The sequence below is a fragment of the Nicotiana attenuata genome, chromosome 9 (genome assembly GCF_001879085.1).
Source record: "Nicotiana attenuata strain UT chromosome 9, NIATTr2, whole genome shotgun sequence".
In the NCBI taxonomy this organism is placed as follows: Eukaryota; Viridiplantae; Streptophyta; class Magnoliopsida; order Solanales; family Solanaceae; genus Nicotiana; species Nicotiana attenuata.
This window is the reverse complement of record NC_031997.1, coordinates 30,249,978-30,259,042: the sequence shown is the minus strand read 5'-3', so window position 1 is coordinate 30,259,042 and position 9,065 is coordinate 30,249,978.

Here is a 9,065-nt window from a genome sequence, read left to right as displayed (position 1 = left end):
AGGAAAATGATGTATCGAGCCAAACGGTCAAATAAACCGTGTCCGCATAGAATAATTGAACCCTTGGCGACGAAAACATGTATACTTGTGCCAAGTAATCAAGGAATATTTTTCCATCAAAACACTTTGCGCCTCAAAGAAATTCGCTATTTTTTCAAGAAATGGCTCCAGAGCCTGAAATTTCCCGAACACTCGGGGACTGACGTCAAAAACTCGAAGTCATATGACCTCCGGGTCAGAAACTTTGAACTTGTAAGCCCTCAATAAGGCAACTCCAACTTTACACAAAACGACTCCAGAGCCAAAAGACTCTCGACGTCTGGGGGACTGTCGCCAACGGTCACCACATCGATTTGTCAAACTCGAGGCTATAAGACCCCATGCGGGCAACCTCAAGCTCATAAGACCTTTACAAGGCAAATCTGTAAGACCTCAAGCAAGGCATGAGTTATACTTATACCAAGTAACCAAATCTGTAAGACCTCAAGTAAGGCATGATAAAATTTATAAGACCTTAAAAAGGCATAATCCCGATCTTAAAGTTGAGGCTATATATTCGAACTTGTAAGACCCCTAGAAACGCATACCCTCGATATAGACGCCGAAGCTACTTCACTCGGGGACTAAAAGGCTACACCAAGTACAATGACTACGGTCACAAGGATGTACCAGCCAAACTCGGGGACGCTCGACTGTTGCCAATAAACTCACAGGCCTTCAAATTGCTTCGAAAAACACTTCGAAAAGAACTGGTTAACCAGGCTACCCTCGACATAAGCAAAAGAGCTTCAATCACATCAGCTCCAAACAATAAAAGGCTTCAAAACAATTCAGATATCGGCGACACCCTCCGAGGTACTCATTTATCGCTGCATAACGTCTCACAATCGAGGTTCTTATCGAACTGTCAAAGAGTCGGGCGAACACAAAAACTTCAAAAAAGTCTTTAACGAGGGAAAAATAAGCATATACTAGAGGTCGTACTGACCCTACGTGTAAGAGCCACTGTCGCCAGCTTAAACTAATGATCGTACCGACCCAACGCGTAAGAGCCCAGACGCCAGATTAATATTCTAAAACCTAAGGGTCAATGAGCTCGAGTCGAAATCTGAGTCGAAGGCTGAGCCAAAAACAGTTAACTAAAAGGTGCCTAAAGGCGAATGCGTAAGAGCCACTGTCGCGAGCTTAAACTAATGGTCGTACCGTCCCAACACGTGAGAGCCGCTGTCGCCAGCCTATATTAAAGGTCGTACCGACCCGACGCGTAAGAGCATTAGGCCCGGCCTAGAACAGCCTCAGGGCCGATACAGTAGACCTAAAGGTTAATAAGCTCAAGTCGAAATATGACTCGGGAACTAAGCCCCAAAACGATCAACTCTCGGCCATTACAAATCGCTCAGCGGCAGTAGGAGCCTAAGGGTTTAAATTTGAAGTCCAAATTTCGGATCAATCATCAAACAAGCATCATAGATTGTTCCTAAATAAGCAAGGGAAAAACGGAAAGCCTTTACATATTTGTTAAAAGGTTCACAAGGGTGCATTTACAAGGCCTATGTTTGAAGCCCCTACAAGGGCAAAAAGCAAATAAAACCCTAATCTACCACCAAGGCTATGCCTTCGGCGGCTCCCTCGGAAATTGTGCTGTCAACACCACCAGCCGTGACCCTCGGGTTTTCAACAGCCTCTTCCCCTTCGGGGATCACGCCTCCATCTTCATCGTCTCTCGAGCCACTGCTCGACTCGCCTTCAGAAGAAAGCAGGGCCGCAGCCTCCTCCTCTAGGGTCTTCACCCTCTCGATCTCGGCGGACAAATCGATGCCCCCCGCATATATATCCTCGAGAGCCTGTCTCCGAGACTCTAACCGGGCATGCTCCACAGCTCGGGTCAGTCGCAGCTCGGCCTCTTCGGACACCTTCCTGGCCTGAGCATTTGCAGTAGCGGCATCCCCTATATGCGAGGACACGAACGCCTCGGCTTCAGCCCTAACCTCGGATAGCGCAGCAACTAACTCAGTATGCAGATGCTTATACTTATTACTGTCCGCCCTCGCATCATCAAGTTGGTACCCGACCGAGACCACCTCCCCCTGGAGGGTATCTCTCTCAAAGACTATCTCACTTACGTGCCGTCTGAGTTCGAGAATTTCAGAGTCCCTGGCTCGGAGTTCCTCCTGCATTAGGACATCTTTCTTCTCAAGCTGCAAAGATCGACCCCAAGGGTGTTAAAGCACCGAAGTCAGATAAACATGTAGATAAAAAACAAACAAGAGCTATATAACCTGCTCAGTGAGATGAATACTTTCTCGGGACGCCGCCTCCAAATAATCCCGAAGGCCACGGAGTTCCTCCTCCCTCTTGGTAGAAAGAGCTCTGAGCTCATCAGCCTCCAAGGTGAGCTTCTTGTGCTCACCCTCGTAATGAGTCAGCTCGCTTTGAAACCTGGCGAAGGTCTGATTGTAAAGCACCTTGCCTGGGACCATGACAGAAACAAGGTTAGCAAGTCAAAAAATCGGGGTACCACACAAAATTTACAAAAAGATTAACTGCTCACAGAGCCTGTCGGTCTCACTGAAAATAAGCGAGGGGTCAAGCTCAGGATTTTCCTCAGGCGCAGCAAAAAGCCTTTCAAACACATTTTTATCTCCGACGGACGCCCCCACATCGAAAGACTCTCTATTTTGGGCACCCTACATCTCCCTCGGAGAAAAAGTCGATCCCAAAGGGGAATCGCTCACTTCAATAACCCCGACTGGATTAATCGGGGTCGTCTCCTATTTTTGGGGAGCTTTAGAGCTAGCCCCCCCCCCCCCAGACCGCCTAGTGAACGCACCTCCGCTCGAGGAAAGTTTTGGCCATCAATTAACTCGGGAATATCACCCGAAGCACCCTCGAAGGCCTCTTCAGTCCGAGGTAGGAGAACAGCGGAATCAAGTTCTGATTTAGAAGCCATCGACTCTGCAGTATATGGGACAGTCAAGTTTTCTCCCCCCACGGGAGCTTACGAGGAATCATCTTTTCCTTCGCCTTCAGCTCGGGGACTCCCAGGCACTTCTGGAAGTAAGGCCGCTGAATCAGCCTCAGGTTCTTCCAATTTGGCTTTCTTGGATTTCGGAGGATGAGTCGACACCCCCCTTCATTTTTTCTTCTCTTCATCAGGTTTCGAGGTAACCGCTTCACCAAGTTGTGCGTCCCTCATCACGAAGAACTCCCCCAGACCTGCACAAGCATAAACATAGGTAATGAGGATGCTATCCGTGATAGTTCTTTTGTGAGATACAATTACAGCAGGAGTAAAGGCTCACCGTGGTCCTTGGCTTCCCGTCAAGCCTGGGACAGATCGCGCCACACGCACTCAACGTATGGGCAAATCGAATCCAACTAGTTAACCCAGCCCGAGAGATCCTTAACCGTATTACGATACACTGCGACGGCTGCATCAGCGGAGAAAGTTAGTTGGTAAGGAGATGAAGCCACAAAGAAATAAGAGAACATTTAATTAGCGTATCTGCTTTACGTTTCATGTTCCACCTTTCGGGGAACAGCATCCTCCCCACTGGAATCAGGTCCGAAGTCCTAACTCGGACGAAATGACTCATCCACCCTCCATTCCTAACCTCGTCGCTACAAGCAAAAAGGGCTCTCGAGGCCCGACAGTAGAGCTTAATCAGGCCCCCATAGAAGAGTCGGGGGCTGTACATTCTAATCAGGTGGTCGAGGGTGAAGGGCATCCCCTTAATCATGTTCGCGTAATATCTAGTCATGTAAACAAAGCGCTAGAACAAAGGATGAATTTGGCCGAGAGTCACTCGATATCGTTCGCAGAAGTCGAGGATCACGGGGTCTATTGAAGGCGAGGATGGCTCCACCGGGCCAAGGGTAAATGGATAAGTATATACACTGAGGAAACTGGCCTTGTATGTCGTTATGTCCTCCGCCCGAGAAGGAATCTCCACTAACACCGCGTCCCCCCAATGACAATCGGTCATCACCCTTTCGGCATCTGCTATTAAACTACTATATCGGGACACAGGTTCGCATCGTTCCAACTTCGAGGAAGGTATTTTGGTCTTAAAATCGGAGGTCATTTCAAAGGCTCTTGGAACGCATTCCCCAACAAGAGGGGGCTTTGTTGCTTTGCCCCTAGACGAGCGCAAGGAAGAGGAAGGCACATCTTCCTGAGAGACAGAGGCGGAAGTTTTCGCCATTCTTGTTAAAAGATTTCAGAGGAGAAATGAAAATTGTGTTTCAGAAGAGAACTCAAGAGAGAAGTAAGAAGAACTCTTTTAAAGCCTTGGTGGTGCACTAGAGAATAAGAGGCGAAAGAAGAAGTATTTATAGAGATCTAACGTGCACGTTGGAGTGGACCAAAGGACAGCCAACCGCTGTAATTAGTTCAAAGACTTTTAAGGGTTGTGTGGACGCGACCTTTAGACACCTTATTTTGTCACATAAATCGCTCGGTAGGCCGTAACTACCGTCGTGGTGGAAATATCGAACGGGCAGGAATTTGAGATCGTTTATAATCATTTTTACTCTAAGAAACGCGGGGACTATCTGTATGCAGCTAAAATCTGAGAGCCCGATTTTACGATCGTTTTGCCTTGCCGTAGTTTCACCTCGAAGGCCCGGGGCATAGCTCGAGGTTCGTCTTCGAAATTTCTTTATGACCGACCATGGGGCAACGCAAATCGATTGTTACCATGAACAAGCGGGAAGTTCCCAAGGCACGTGACCAAAACTGACAATACCTACAAGAGAAACACTAGTCTGTACCGGACTAGTGAATAGCTGTGCCAGCTATATTTCTTTGTAATAATTACTCATGTACTATGTTGGGTTTTCCCTTCCTATATAAAAGGGACCCTTACCATTTTTTAGGGGGGGTGACATTGAATACAAGAACAAGAACATTCTCTGCTCTCTAACTTAAACATATTCTCCTTTGATCTTATTATTTACATTTAATGCTTACATTTATTGTATTTCATTGACTGTTCTTCATTTATTGCTCATCATTGATCATAAAAGAGCCCTCATCAAGGCCTTTAGAACTATTAATTTCCCGCCGACTGTCCACAGCCTAACGTATAGCTCGACCTCGAGGCCACATATTAGCCAGCTCGAGGCCCCGATTCTCAGCCATTCGGTTTGCTTAACATGTTACCTTCAAGCTCTTAATCTATTTTCTAGTCACAAACTTAGCATCCATTGCTTAACAACTAGCATAAAAATAAATCACGTATTTTTAGAACCTCAAAATCAAATCTAATTGTACTTACCATTTTGAAGGTAAACAAAGCCTTCAACCATCCCAAATTATCCAATAGGCTCACCCATTAGCCTATTCAATTCCATTCTCATGATTTAATCTTCATTTGGAGTCATTAAAAATACTACGTTAATTACCCAACATCATCAAGTCACTATTCATCGTCTTCTCCAACAAAACCCTAGGTAAAAGAACGCCCATTTCTAGAACTAGTGTTGCATCTTGTCCAAATGCTGATTTTTAATTCAATTCGCTCATCAATTAAGTTATCAAGTCTATTGGAATCATTAGAAACTCAAAACAATTCCATTTATTCAATTCATCATTATACATCTTTTTCTTTACCCAAAACGGTATTCTCAAGACCGATCCTTAAGGTTCATACAATATCCCATTACAACTTCAAATAAAATTCATAAAGACCACCGAACCTAGGCCGCTGGTTTTCTTGAAGATTCAACCTATTTCCTATGGAGTTGATTCATAATAATGTTAGCGTTATCACTAAATGATGCTATATAATCATTCTTGTACCAAAATAACTTACCTTGAAGTGTATCCATTGTGGAAGAGCTCCTCCTTCTCTCTAGAAATAATTCCAAGTTGAAGAACTAACACATTTTCCCTTAAAATGACCCTTGAAGCTGCGTAGGCTACGCACAAAGGTTACGCAATGTGGACTTACATTCCTCTTCAACTGAAAGCTGCTGGATATGCCTACGGATGGTGCATAGGCTACGCTACTATGATGCGTAGGCTACGCAAGACTCGCGTAGAAGTTCTGCTGCCCTTTAATAAAAAGGTCATAACTCCCTGTAGAAACCTCCAAACGACAAACATTTTGAAGCATTAGAAACTAGACACATAGACCTTGCATTTGATAGGTCATACACCATATAACTTATGCTTGTTTAAAGTTAGACCTTGTGGGAACTCACTTGAAACTTTACCACATCATATAATTTCCAACTGGACTTAGCCTTAGGACTCTTCTTAGACCATAAACCAATCTTAATGCACCTCATACATATATTATCATGATCAATTGATATCATTCATATTATTAGTTCTGTTCATACCCGAATTAATATAATTAGCACCTGCCAATCTTCTTAATGGTCTTAAAATACTTCGAAAAGGAATGGGAGGCATGTTCTCATGGTAAGGCTTTCCCCTGAATAGTTATTGTTATGTCTCAAGCGTACACAATGTTGTTGCCTAAGACCACCAAACCTAGGCTGCTGGATGGTGACGAGGACATGTTCTTATCCATCGGACCCTCCATTTCGGGATAACCCAGGGAAGCTAAGGAGGAGAAGAAGAGGAAAAGAAAGTCCTCGGGTGCCAAGGATCCCGAGGTGAAGAGAAAAAAGAGGGCGGCCACCCGGGCTCGGAAGCCCAAGAAGAATATTGAGTGTCGGGTACTGGACACTGAGTTTCTTTACCGGCTCAGGGATGAGCCTAAAAAGAATAACACTATTGTCCCTCATGGATAAACCCCTGCCGGGGAGCAGGCGACGATCGAGGAACGGGGCCACCAGGTCGATCCCCTTCCGGCTCGAGAGGTCAAAGTAGAGACGGGGATGTGACCTCCCGAGAAGCTGTTCCTATTTCGTAAGAGTTGACTGGTGTGATTGACATCATCGAGACACCCTCCTATACCGAGTCCATGTTCGAAGAGGCCAATCGGGCAAGGAAAAATCAAGTGAAAGGGCCCAGGGTACAGAGGATCCTCTCCACTCCTTCTTCGAAGGCAGGGACATGTCTACACTAGAAGATTTCTCCGGGATGGGCCACCTGGAGATACCGAAGAAGGACGTGCCATCGGGAGCTAACGGGTCGAGTACGAGCCTAAAATTGGTGAAGCAACTTCCTATGCCGAGTGTGGACCCCGAGCGCAAGAGAACGGTTGTTCTCACAGTTTCGGAGGATGTTCGGGTCCTGTCCTCTCTGGTAGGCGTAGCCAGCTACCTCCGCTGCCCAGCGATCGAGGAGGACCAGACAAAGATTAATGAGGTGGGCACGTCAAGTCTCTTCAACGAGGCACAACAGGTGCTGAACCGAGTATGGCTCTAAATCCGTCAAACTCCCCTTACGAATCATTTAATTTTTTCTTTGATATCTCTTACTTAATTCTATTGCTTTATAGGCTTCACTACTTCACCACAAGAGTTTCCTCCAATACCTGCATGTAAACCAGCCAGCTTGAGTTTGAGCTCATGGAGCAGGTCCGGAAGATGGACATGTACAAGCTTCTGAGTGAGCAACAGGACGAGGCCCTTAACAACCTCCCGATTCTCCAAATTGAGCTGGAAAAAACTCGAAAGGAAGCCTCGACCCTAAAACCGTAACACGTCGACCTGGTTGAAAAGGTAAAGGTCTTTGAAGATAAGAAGGAGCAGCTAGTCGTGATGACTAACAACACGACTTCGCATGTTTAACAGAAGATGGATCTAATCAACTAGCTGCGGGTCAAGATTGATGAGGTCAAGGCCTAGATCGAACTGTGGAAGGGCAGGATGGACCGACTGGCCTCAGAGAAGGTAGCTGCAAAGGCGGAGCTAGCATCGGTGGAGAACCAATTCCGGGTGGCGAAAGACAAAGCGAACAAATGGTCTTAGTTGAATGACAGTCGTTGAGCACAACTGAGCTTGGTTGTCGCAGAGCAGGATGCCCTCGGTAAAGAATATGAGATGCTGAAGTCCAAGTTGGACATAACCTACGTTGATGTAGTAGAAATGGTGGCCCAATACAAGGCCGATGTGGAGGCAGTCGAGGTCCGCCTATAGACAAAGGCTGAATACATGAAGTGGCTGTCCCGAAAGGAGACCCTCAAAGAGATCCACGCCCAAGGCTTAGACTTATCGGCTGAGATCGAGGAAGCGAAGAAGCCGAGGCAAAGAAGCTTTACGAGCCTCAGGGTGTCGAAGGACCTGAGAGCTCCGACAGTTCTGACGACAAGCCGAGCCCCGATGAAGACCATGGGTAGATGCCTCACTACCTTTTTTGCTTTTTCTTATGTATATTTATTTTATTTTATTTTGAGGCTGTTTATATTAGGCCTTTGTAAATATATTCAAAACTGTAAAAGCCCGGCACGCTAGTGATATTGTCCGCCCTGGACCTAGGCCCAGAGCGGAATATATCACTAGTGGGCTGGGCTGTTACAGATGGTATTAGAGCCACTCTTGTGTCAACCTTGCCGATGTTGGGTCACAGTTCAACTGAGTTTAGGAAAATCCCGGTTAGGCGGGACAAACCTCAGTGCTGGTCTAGGCGAATCCCATGCGGTGGGGAAAACTTTAACGAGGACGTTGAGTCTATAAGAGGGGGTGTATGTAACCACCCAAACTTTAGACATAGTTCCACATCAGCAAAACACAAGAGGAATGCTGGGTATATAAGTTAACAAGCCTTAGACCCTAGTGACGTGTTTTAAACCCGTGAGGGCCTAGGCCTAGAGCGAACAATATCACTAGCGGGCTGGGTTGTTGCATGTGGTATCAGAGCCACCAGGTGCAACCTTGAACGATGGTGGGGCAAACCTTAGCGAGGACGCTGAGTCCCTAAGGGGGTGTATGTGTCACCCTAAGAGAATCCCACATCGACAAAATACGGGAAATATGCTGGGTATATAAGTAAACATGCCTTATACCCTAGTGACGTATTTTAAACCCGTAAGGGCCTAGGCCCAGAGCAGACAATATCACTAACGGACTGGGCTGTTACAGGAATATATGCGAAACTTTCCCTTTCTGGCAATATCGTGTCTTTATTTTTCCAGCATCTTTTGATA